General features: G+C 41.4%; 1 protein-coding gene across 2 annotated transcripts in view; it reads left to right on the plus strand.

The window, feature by feature from the left end:
* Positions 1 to 271: 271 nt before the first annotated feature.
* Positions 272 to 9,914, plus strand: part of Cad74A (cadherin 74A) — a 28,779-nt gene continuing 19,136 nt past the window's right edge. Inside the window, exon 1 of one of the 2 annotated variants that reach the window (XM_043024167.2) lies at positions 272 to 675. The gene's annotated coding sequence lies outside the window, so the exon portion shown is untranslated. Of the gene's footprint in view, positions 681 to 9,914 lie in introns of both variants that reach the window. The other variant, XM_043024168.2, reaches the window with a different exon arrangement.

Raw genomic sequence — 9,914 nt, forward strand, 5'->3', positions numbered from 1 at the left:
GGGGGGTTAGCGGGGGGAAATGAACGGTGCTCACGCGGGGGTAGAAGGAGAAGGGGAGGGAGAGAGGGAGAGAGAGGGGGGTGTAGGAGAGGAGGGAGGAGGAGAGAGGAGGTGGGGGGAGGGGGAGAGGGAGAGACACACCGCTTGGGGAATGAATACCTCTGCCGGGTCACAGGTACGCACCAGCCGCCCAGTTTCGACTTCATTCGTCTTAGGAACGAATATAAGCCCATTCGCGCAGCCGGGCGGAGTCAACCTACCATCTCCAGATACAGAACCTCCGCCGATTAGACATTCCCCTCGAAAGAAACCAGGAAGAAAACAAAAGAGAGATGTAAAAATAGCATTCTTCTAATCCACGAAGGCGGAAGAATCAATTATCGTACATCTGGAACGCTCGCCTCTGAGGAGTTCCTGTGTAGTGTAGGCCAAGAACGCCTTCGTTCTGCTGCGGCGTTCTCTCGGTTATTTTCGAAAAGAATGGATTAAGATCGGGATTGGTAGGAGGAAGAGAATATAGGATACGTGCGTGAATATCCCATGAGTGCTGTGAAGGTGTTATCAAGTGAAGAAAAGCGCAGGGAATGGATTAAAATGAGGATGTGAGCCGTTGTGTACAGATCTCTCAGCTGCAAGAAACCTGTTTGGCCTTTCGCTGACAGCTGATTCATACAGGTAAGGTAATGTTATTTTTTTTATCTCTTTTCTACTTTTAATTCGTGTTCTTTCGACAATCCCATTTCGGTTTGTATTTCTTGCATTTCCCAAAACCTAAGCTCCATCGCGGACTAGAAAATCCGTAAAAATATCACGAGGAAAAAAAGAAAATCTCATAAATAGGACACTCAGACCCAGAGTAAGTGAAAAGGAATTTCCTAAAAGGAGTCCTTCCGTAGGTAGGGTATTCAGGAGATAAAGAGACAAACATCCTCGCATCCTTCGAAAAGAAACGACACGATAGACTCGTTGCAACAAGCTGCTCTTGCTTGCAGGATATACCTGTGGGTGTGCCCGAAGGATGACCACTTGGAACCACACCTTGAGACTCGCCAGCCTCAGATTCACGGAGATTCACATTATGCTGGAGGTGTTATTCTTCCTTTGTCTTCACTTTATATTTTGACTTTTTTGAATAACAGAGGTTAGAAAAGTTAACCATGGAAATTATAAATCGTGATAATCTCCCAAACATGTTACCTTTTGTACATTAGAAGAGAAAACAATACATGATGATAAGACATGCATTAAGGATTATACACTAGAGAGAGACAGAGGCAGAGGCAGAAACATTATGCTGGAGGTGTTATTCTTTCTCTGTCTTCACTTTATATTTTGACTTTCATGCAGGGGGATGGGATGAGTTTGGGAGCGCTGAAACACAGGGATCACTACTTGCAGGTGCATAGAATTCCCTACTGCCGGTTCACGGTTTTGGTTTTGCAGTTGGTAGAATACACTTGATGTATGATAAAATAAATCAGTTAAAACACACTCACACACAGATATATTATATATGTATATATATATATATATATATATATATATATATATATATATATATATATATATATATATATATATATATATATATATATATATATATATATATATATATATATATGTATATATTTATATGTGTGTGTGTGTGAATTATACATATATAAAGAGAGAGACACACACAATTTACACACACACACACACACACACACACACACACACACACACACACACACACACACACACACATATATATATATATATATATATATATATATATATATATATATATATATATACATACATACATACATACATACATACATACATACATACATACATACATACACACACACACACACAAACATACAAACACAAACAACCAACCAAACAAACAACCAACCAACCGTGCAATCTTGTACATAACACAATCATACTTTCTCACTGAAAGTCTAAAAAAAAAAATCTCTACGCGGGGGGCCAGAAACACCTCCCACTCACGCATGACAATTCCCATGTCATCGCCAGTGAATCCTCTGCACTATCGCCATGCACTCTAACTCTACGGCCCAACAGAGCGTTCATTTGACGCGCGAATTGTGGCGAAAGAAAGGAATAAAACACGAAAATAACTGGACGGGGAGAGAAGACTTGGCGTGCATCACGAGAGAGAAAGCTTGGCAAGATGCATGAGATTTGGGATGGATTGCAAGAAGGCTTTTTGAAGGGGGGGGGGGCTTTTTGAGGGGGGGAGGGGGATATTTTTTATTCCCGGAAAAGTATGGATGAGTAAGTGACTCTCGATGACGTGTATGGATTTTGGATGATTTTACTCACTCTTCGGCTGCCTGACTGAACTGACATGATAATCCTCAATAAATATGTAAATTTTATCTGAAGATAGATCGTTTTCCAGGTACCACATTATGCATGACATATTTGTCCAGGCTATCTACCTCTTGCCTTCCCCTTTTCTGTGTCTTTCTGTATTTTTTTCTCTCTATCTACATTTTTTTTGTCCGCCTTACGCACATACAACTATGCCTACACGTCATGTTCTCACATAAGGCGAACAAAACCGAAAAAAGGTGAATAACAGTGAGGTTAGAAAAGTTAATAAAGGAAATTACATATCGTGATAATCTCCCAAACAAGTTGTTACTTATTGTACATTAGAAGAGGAAACAATGCATGAAGATAAGACATACGGTAAGGATTATACAGTGGAGAGAGAGAGAGGGAGGGAGGGAGAGAGAGAGAGAGAGAGAGAGAGGGAGAGGGAGAGGGAGAGGGAGAGGGAGAGGGAGAGAGAGAGAGAGAGGGAGAGGGAGAGGGAGAGGGAGAGGGAGAGGGAGAGGGAGAGGGAGAGGGAGAGGGAGAGGGAGAGAGAGAGAGAGAGAGAGAGAGAGAGAGAGAGAGAGAGAGAGAGAGAGAGAGAGAGAGAGAGACAGACAGAGAGAGAGAGACACAGACATAGACACAAACACAGAGACAGAGACATAGACATAAACATAGACATACAGGCAGACAGACATAGACACAGACGCATATAAACACACACACACACAGAAAAGAGACACCATAAATAGCGCAATCCAGTCACCGAGCTCGGTCTCACGTAATCTCGCCTTCACTTCCGCCCAGCTCGGTTCGTGAGTGACCCCGAGAGTGTAGCGTTACCCTTCGCAGTGGTCACGTCGTCACGGTATATTTTTTTTTTCTTTCTTTTTTCGTTACAAAGAGGACCATAGTCACAGCCTGGTACTATAGCTTTCGTCGTATACGCTGATGGTACTGTGATGAAGACGTTACGATTATGATTTACAGTGTTCTTTTGTATAGTGAACGAAAAGGGTATCATATCTGCCTGGAGTTTCAGGTTTTACTCATGTTTTTTTTTTTTTTCAACGCCTCGAGCTATGTGGATTTAACACGTCATGTCTTAGAAGGAGTTGACCTGACTTCTCCCGTCTTGTTATAGCTTTAAAACGGGCTCCAAATCAGGTCACGCGGAACATTACGAAAATGCCTTTCCATCCAGCCAGCTTTTCAAATCTCCATAACACGCCCGCCAGACACAATCCAACACCCTAATAACACGTTATCCGCACCCATTTGGCAGATTCTCATTAACTTCTATACGAAGGGTAAACCACAGCGGAGTCAGAGAATACAGGCTGAACCGAGTCAGAAGAACTAGGTCATGCATACCCCATGTCCGAGGTCACCCAGTCACGCCTGCTGTCCTCCGCACCCGATGCAGCTCGGGTCTTGCCATATTTGCAAGCGTTTGTGTATTATTTTTCATTTGATGTTTATATGTTTATGTTGGGGATTTCTCTTTCTCTCTTGTGTGTTTATTTGGAAGCTGTTTTTTGAAACATATGGGATTGTGGAAATTTTGTTTAGTCGGTGATAAGTAGTTCGTAAAAAAAAGAATTGAGATAATACGGTAATACGTCCAGAACAAAAGCAAGATTTTTTCTTCGCCTTCGTATTCTCTTTTAAAATCGCTTTTAATTAAAAAAGGCGAAAGCGCACTTATATCACTAAGCTCACTTTACATTTTTTTCTCTCAAGGCACGCTAATTTCATCCATATCTCTATCTATATACGTTATATCTATCTATCCATCTATATATCTATCTATCTATACATCTAAAAAAAATCACCACCACCAGCCGGTAGCCAAATACCAGAATAGACTACACTGTAACACAATATCTCGTAATGGTGCTTCTTCTCCATATATGGTGCTTCGGTTCCATATAGACAAAGTTGATGTCTGACACAGTTACCAAGTGACCACAATATCCAACCCGTATTTATGGTCGTTTTTTAAACCACAAAGGAGGCCGACTGAACATCATGTATGAGTGGTTAATGTGTACAAGCTGGTGTACAGAATACAGTTGTCGAAGTGATGGATAAAATATGTAAAACAATATGCAAATAGGAATATATTAGGGATTGAGCTCTTCTGTTTATAAACTGGAATAAGAGAGTCTGATCTGTAGGTCGAGTGGGAATCTTGCATATTTTACTCTGACTACTTTGCTCAAGTTCACATGCAGAATGAATGCAGAATGAAATAAAACAAACAAACATAGAAGTAAAAGATGTGTTGATATTATTGAATACAAACTGATATTAGAAAATATATTGTCAAAAATACATACAAGTGCGTGTGTGTGTGTGTGTGTGTGTGTGTGTGTGTGTGTGTGTGTGTGTGTGTGTGTGTGTGTGTGTGTGTGTGTGTGTGTGTGTGTGTGTGTGTGTGTGTGTGTGTGTGTGTGTGTGTGTGTGTGTGTTTGTGTGTTTATGTGTGTGTATGTATGTATGTATGTATGTATCTACAAATGTAAGTGTATGTATATATGTACACACACACACACACACACACACATACACACACACACACACACACACACACACACACACACATATATATATATATATATATATATATATATATATATATATAGATATAGAGAGAGAGAGAGAGAGAGGGAGAGGGAGAGGGAGAGGGAGAGGGAGAGGGAGAGGGAGAGGGAGAGGGAGAGATAAATAGATAAATAGATAGATAGATACACACACACACCAACACACACACACACACACACACACACACACATATATATATATATATATATATATATATATATATATATATATATATATATATATATATATACATATATACACATATACATATATATATACACATATACAATATAAAAACAAAAGTATGTATGAACATATTAAACCAAATAGCAGCGCCGTTTTTCCGAATACAGTTCGGTGCATGAGGTGCCTATAAGCGGATGTAAGTTCATAATGGGCGGAAGAGATTAGTGGAATGAATGAGACCAGGAAATATTAACGGGATCACAAGATATTTTCCGGAGATTCTGAACGGGTGATATTTTCTGTCCGCGTTTATTGTTTATTTATGTTTATTGGGACGTCATTATGTGTCTTAGTTTTTTTAGCTTTGGCCTTTTTTGATTTGTAATCGTCGCATCTAAGTGGTTATGTACTGATCGTGATTAGTAATTCATTATTATTGTTATTACGGGTAGCAGTTGTTGTTGTTATTGTTATTATCATTTTTGGTATCGTTATTGTTGTTGTTGTTATTATTATTATTATGATCATTATTATTTTGTTCGTTTGTCTTTGTTATTTTTTTATATTATTATTATAAACATCGTCGTCGTCATCATCACCACCACCACCACCACCACCACCACCACCACCACCACCACCACCACCACCACCACCACCACCATCATCATCATCACCATCATCATCATCATCATCATCATCATCATCATCATCACCACCACCACCACCATCATTACCAACACTAATAAAACTATTTACATTACCATTACTGATATCATCATAGTCATTACATTTATAACGATAAAGACAACTCGAAAGGCCTAAAAAGGAAAAAAAAACCTAGTCACGTATTATTTTATGCAAAAACTCAAAACTCCAAACCTCGCACACCAACCTTGAGAATACAGTAAACAAATGACAAACACATTGCGCAAATCCTGGAACAACACGAGCGAAACGTAACGGAATAAACAAGAACTAAAATTATGAGGAATGGATCCAGAGTACATCTTAATTAAGAATCCAGCTGATGAATTAAAGACACGCCTAACATAATTACATTAAGAGGAAACAATCCAGGAGACAAATAGCCAAAGAAAAACAAGTGTCAGAGCGAGACGTGAGTTGGCTCTCCCGCCCTCCCTCCCTCCCTCCTTCCTAATCCTGAGCGAGGCGCCATGACAGGTAAATCTGCGTGACCAAACTTCTCACACAAGGTTATCTACCACTCTCGCCTGGACTGCCGCCCGTGCCACCAAGCCTTCGTGTTGTCTACTCATCTACCGAAGTTTTCCGGAGGCGAATATTGCACATATATTGCTTGTCTGTTGCTGTTGGTGATTTTATATCGGTTCGGGATGTCTTTGGTGAGCAGCGAGTCAGTGGCGTGGAGGATGCGTTTGTTTTTGCCCGCGAGGCCGATGACACCGCTGCCAACACCTCCCCCGTCGCCGCTGCCAACACCTCCTCCAACGCCGTTGTCAGTGTCGCCGTTTAAGTCTCTGCCAACACCTCCTCCGACGCCCCTGCCAACGCCGCCACCGACACCACCAACACCGCTGTCAGTACTCTTTCTGCAGTTGCGAACACTGCAACTTACACCACTACCAACGCTTCCACCGACACCAGTTGCAACGCCTCTTCCATCACCGCCATCGCCGTCATTCTTCTCTTACGTTTACCCTCCGTTCCTGCCAACAACGACAACGCCACTAAAACACCCGTTGTCAACATCGACCATGAAGCGAGTGCCAAAATCTGCTTCCGTGCCAACATCATCATTGCCATTACCACCACCACCACTTATAACACCTCAATTGCCTACGCCCCTTCCAACACTGTTGTCACCACGACTGACAGCACTGTCGAAGCCGCGGCGACGACAGGCACCGCGACCACCGCCTCGAACGTCGTCGCTGCCGTGCCACCAATCCCAGCCAAGAGAGGTGTCACTGCCAACATCGGCGGCGCCACACATGGCACCGCTGCCAACACGTAAACGACGGCAACCACCCCTGCCACCGCCAAGAACAACATCTCTACTCTGCTGTCAAACTCGGACGCGACTGCCAACACCAGTAAAACCACAACTGGGATCTCTACCAACACCATTTACAACTCATGTGACACCATTGCCAACGCCACTAAAATCACAGCTGACACCATTACCAGCACGACCCCGACGACAGCCACCCAAACCACCACCACGAACGACTTCTCTACCGTGCCACCATTTCCAACACGTGAGGCAGGTATGTACAGGACTACCTATAGTGTAACGACACAACAAACACACTTCTTTATGAGAAAAAAAATAAAGAAAAAAAAATCCTGGTCATGCACTGCCTCTGAAGATCCTCACTGTCATGCAAAGTGAATGTATGACGATGATGATGATGATGCGTCATGCACCATCAAGAAAGAAAGGAATCAACGGAAGAAAATACTGCACGTGAATTTGAGCATTTCGGAGAGACAGCGAGAGAAAGTCTTGCTATGAGTGCATTGGCTGTCTTCCTGTCTTGCAATACCTGGCAATTCAGTCATTAATACTTCCGCAGTTGCACAAACAAACGAACTGGCAACCGCCCTTGGTCCTGCTCTCACCTGCTTAGCGTGCGAGACAGGAAGGTGCCGAGGCGCGTAATGCAGTTAGGGTGTGGCTGGATTGTGTAAATACGTTCAGATGGCCATTTTGATTTTGTTTCTGTCTCTGTCTTTGGCTATGTCTGTTCGTCTGTCTGGCTTTGTATTTGTCTTTTTATCTTCTGGCTATGTCTGTTCGTCTGTCTGTCTTTGAATTTGTCTTTGTATCTTCTGGCTATCTGTCTATCTATCTATCTATCTCTCTATCTACCATCTGTCTATTTGTCTTTGTATTTGTCTTTGTATCTTCTGGCTATATGGCTATCTATCTATCTATCTATCTATCTACCCATCTGTCTATTTGTCTATTTCTCTTATTCTTTTTCTCTCTTCTCTCTCTCTCTCTCTTTCTCTCTCTCTCTCTCTTTCTCTCTCTCTCTCTCTCTCTCTCTCTCTCTCTCTCTCTCTCTCTCTCTCTCTCTCTCTCTCTCTCTCTCTCTCTCTCCCTCTTCTCCCTCTCCCTCCCTCCCTCCTCCCCTCTCCTCCTCCTCCTCCTCTCCTCCTCCCTCCTCCTCCTCCTCTCTCTCCCTTCCTCTCTCTCCTCCCTCTCCTCCTCTCTCCTCTCTCTCCCCTCCTCTCTCTCTCTCCCTCTCTCTCTCTCTCTCTCTCTCTCTCTCTCTCTCTCTCTCTCTCTCTCTCTCTCTCTCTCTCTCTCTCTCTCTCTCTCTCTCTCTCTCTCTCTCTCTCTCTCTCTCTCTCTTTACCTTTGTTTCTCTATATATTATTCTCTATCAAACAAACAACAAAAGCATTCTATCAAAATCGACAAAGAAAAAAAAAGAAATACATTCCCAAATCACCACCGTTACGTCACACACCGTTAGGCAGCGCAACAAAATCATTGTTACTTTTTCAAGTGAACTCAGTTTTACTGTTCATTGTCTTAAGCGACCGAACGGTAACGAACATTAGTCTTTTGAATGTTTGCGCGGGAAAACATATTCGAATAATTTCTTCGCGTCGCTTGGTTAATGGTTCGTTATGAGATTTTAGTCATTTGTTGTTAGATGACGTAATAGTGTTGATTATTTAACTTAAATGTTAGATTAGATTATGGAAAAAAATAGTCACTTGTTATTTTTTATAGAAAATATCACCCTAGCATCGAAGAAGGAAAAAAGGTTTGGAAAAGTCTTGTGGCGGTTAATCTTAAATGGTTAACAAATGGTTTGGCAATCTCTACAGCGTGACTCAAGTGTCAAGAGTCACGGAGAAAGTCGAAAGGTCAAAGGTCACCATCAAGACACTTACTATTCTCAATATCCGCGTGACTGTGCCTTGATCACACTTATATGATGATCCTGCTTGTATCTCGTTTCCTGTCTTATTGTATGTGTCCTTTCTCCTCTCTTCGTTATATTGCTTTTCATTTTCTTTTCTTTTTTAAGGATGAGAAAAGACACGTACGGTTACCTTCCCGTCACGGCGCATAGCTTCGTGCTGTGGTGTGTGCATAGTTAGGGGGTAGGGGGGCAGGGGGGGGTGAAGGGGTAGAGGAGGTGAGGGTTTTTCTGTTGGGAGGAGGGGGGTGGGGAGTAGAGGGTGTGGTTTTTGAATGAATTAATAATGGTAATGGTAATTCTAATCACCAGTTGTAGTAGAAGCACCAATAGTAGTAGTAGTAATAGTAATGTTAATAGTAATGGTAGCAGTGATAATGATAATGGTAATGATAATGATAATAATAGCAATAATGATGATAATAATAGTAATAATGATGATGTTAATAGTAATACAAATAATGAAAGTAATAATGATACTGATAATAATGATAATAATAATAATAATAATAAGGAGGATAATAATAGTAATAATAGTGATAATTATAATAATGATAATAATAATGATAATGATAATAATAATAATGATAAGGATAATAATGATAATAAGAAAACATGATACCAATAACCATAATATTGATGATGATGGCATTATTCTTAAACATGTCGCAAACACGAACAGCTATAGGCGAACCCGGTACGTAAGTTACACGTAGGAAACATGTTCCGTGTAGATGATCTTCGATAAAGACTAATTATGGAAAGAGGAACGATAAAGAAGACATATTGCAAACAGTACTTGTTGTGATTGCAATCTTGAGACGTGGCTGTGTTTGTCACCACATGCGAAAAGCAAGACTGAGT

The sequence above is a fragment of the Penaeus japonicus genome, unplaced genomic scaffold (assembly GCF_977035675.1).
Source record: "Penaeus japonicus unplaced genomic scaffold, GWHDUDI00000001_assembly GWHDUDI00000013, whole genome shotgun sequence".
Taxonomy (NCBI): Eukaryota; Metazoa; Arthropoda; class Malacostraca; order Decapoda; family Penaeidae; genus Penaeus; species Penaeus japonicus.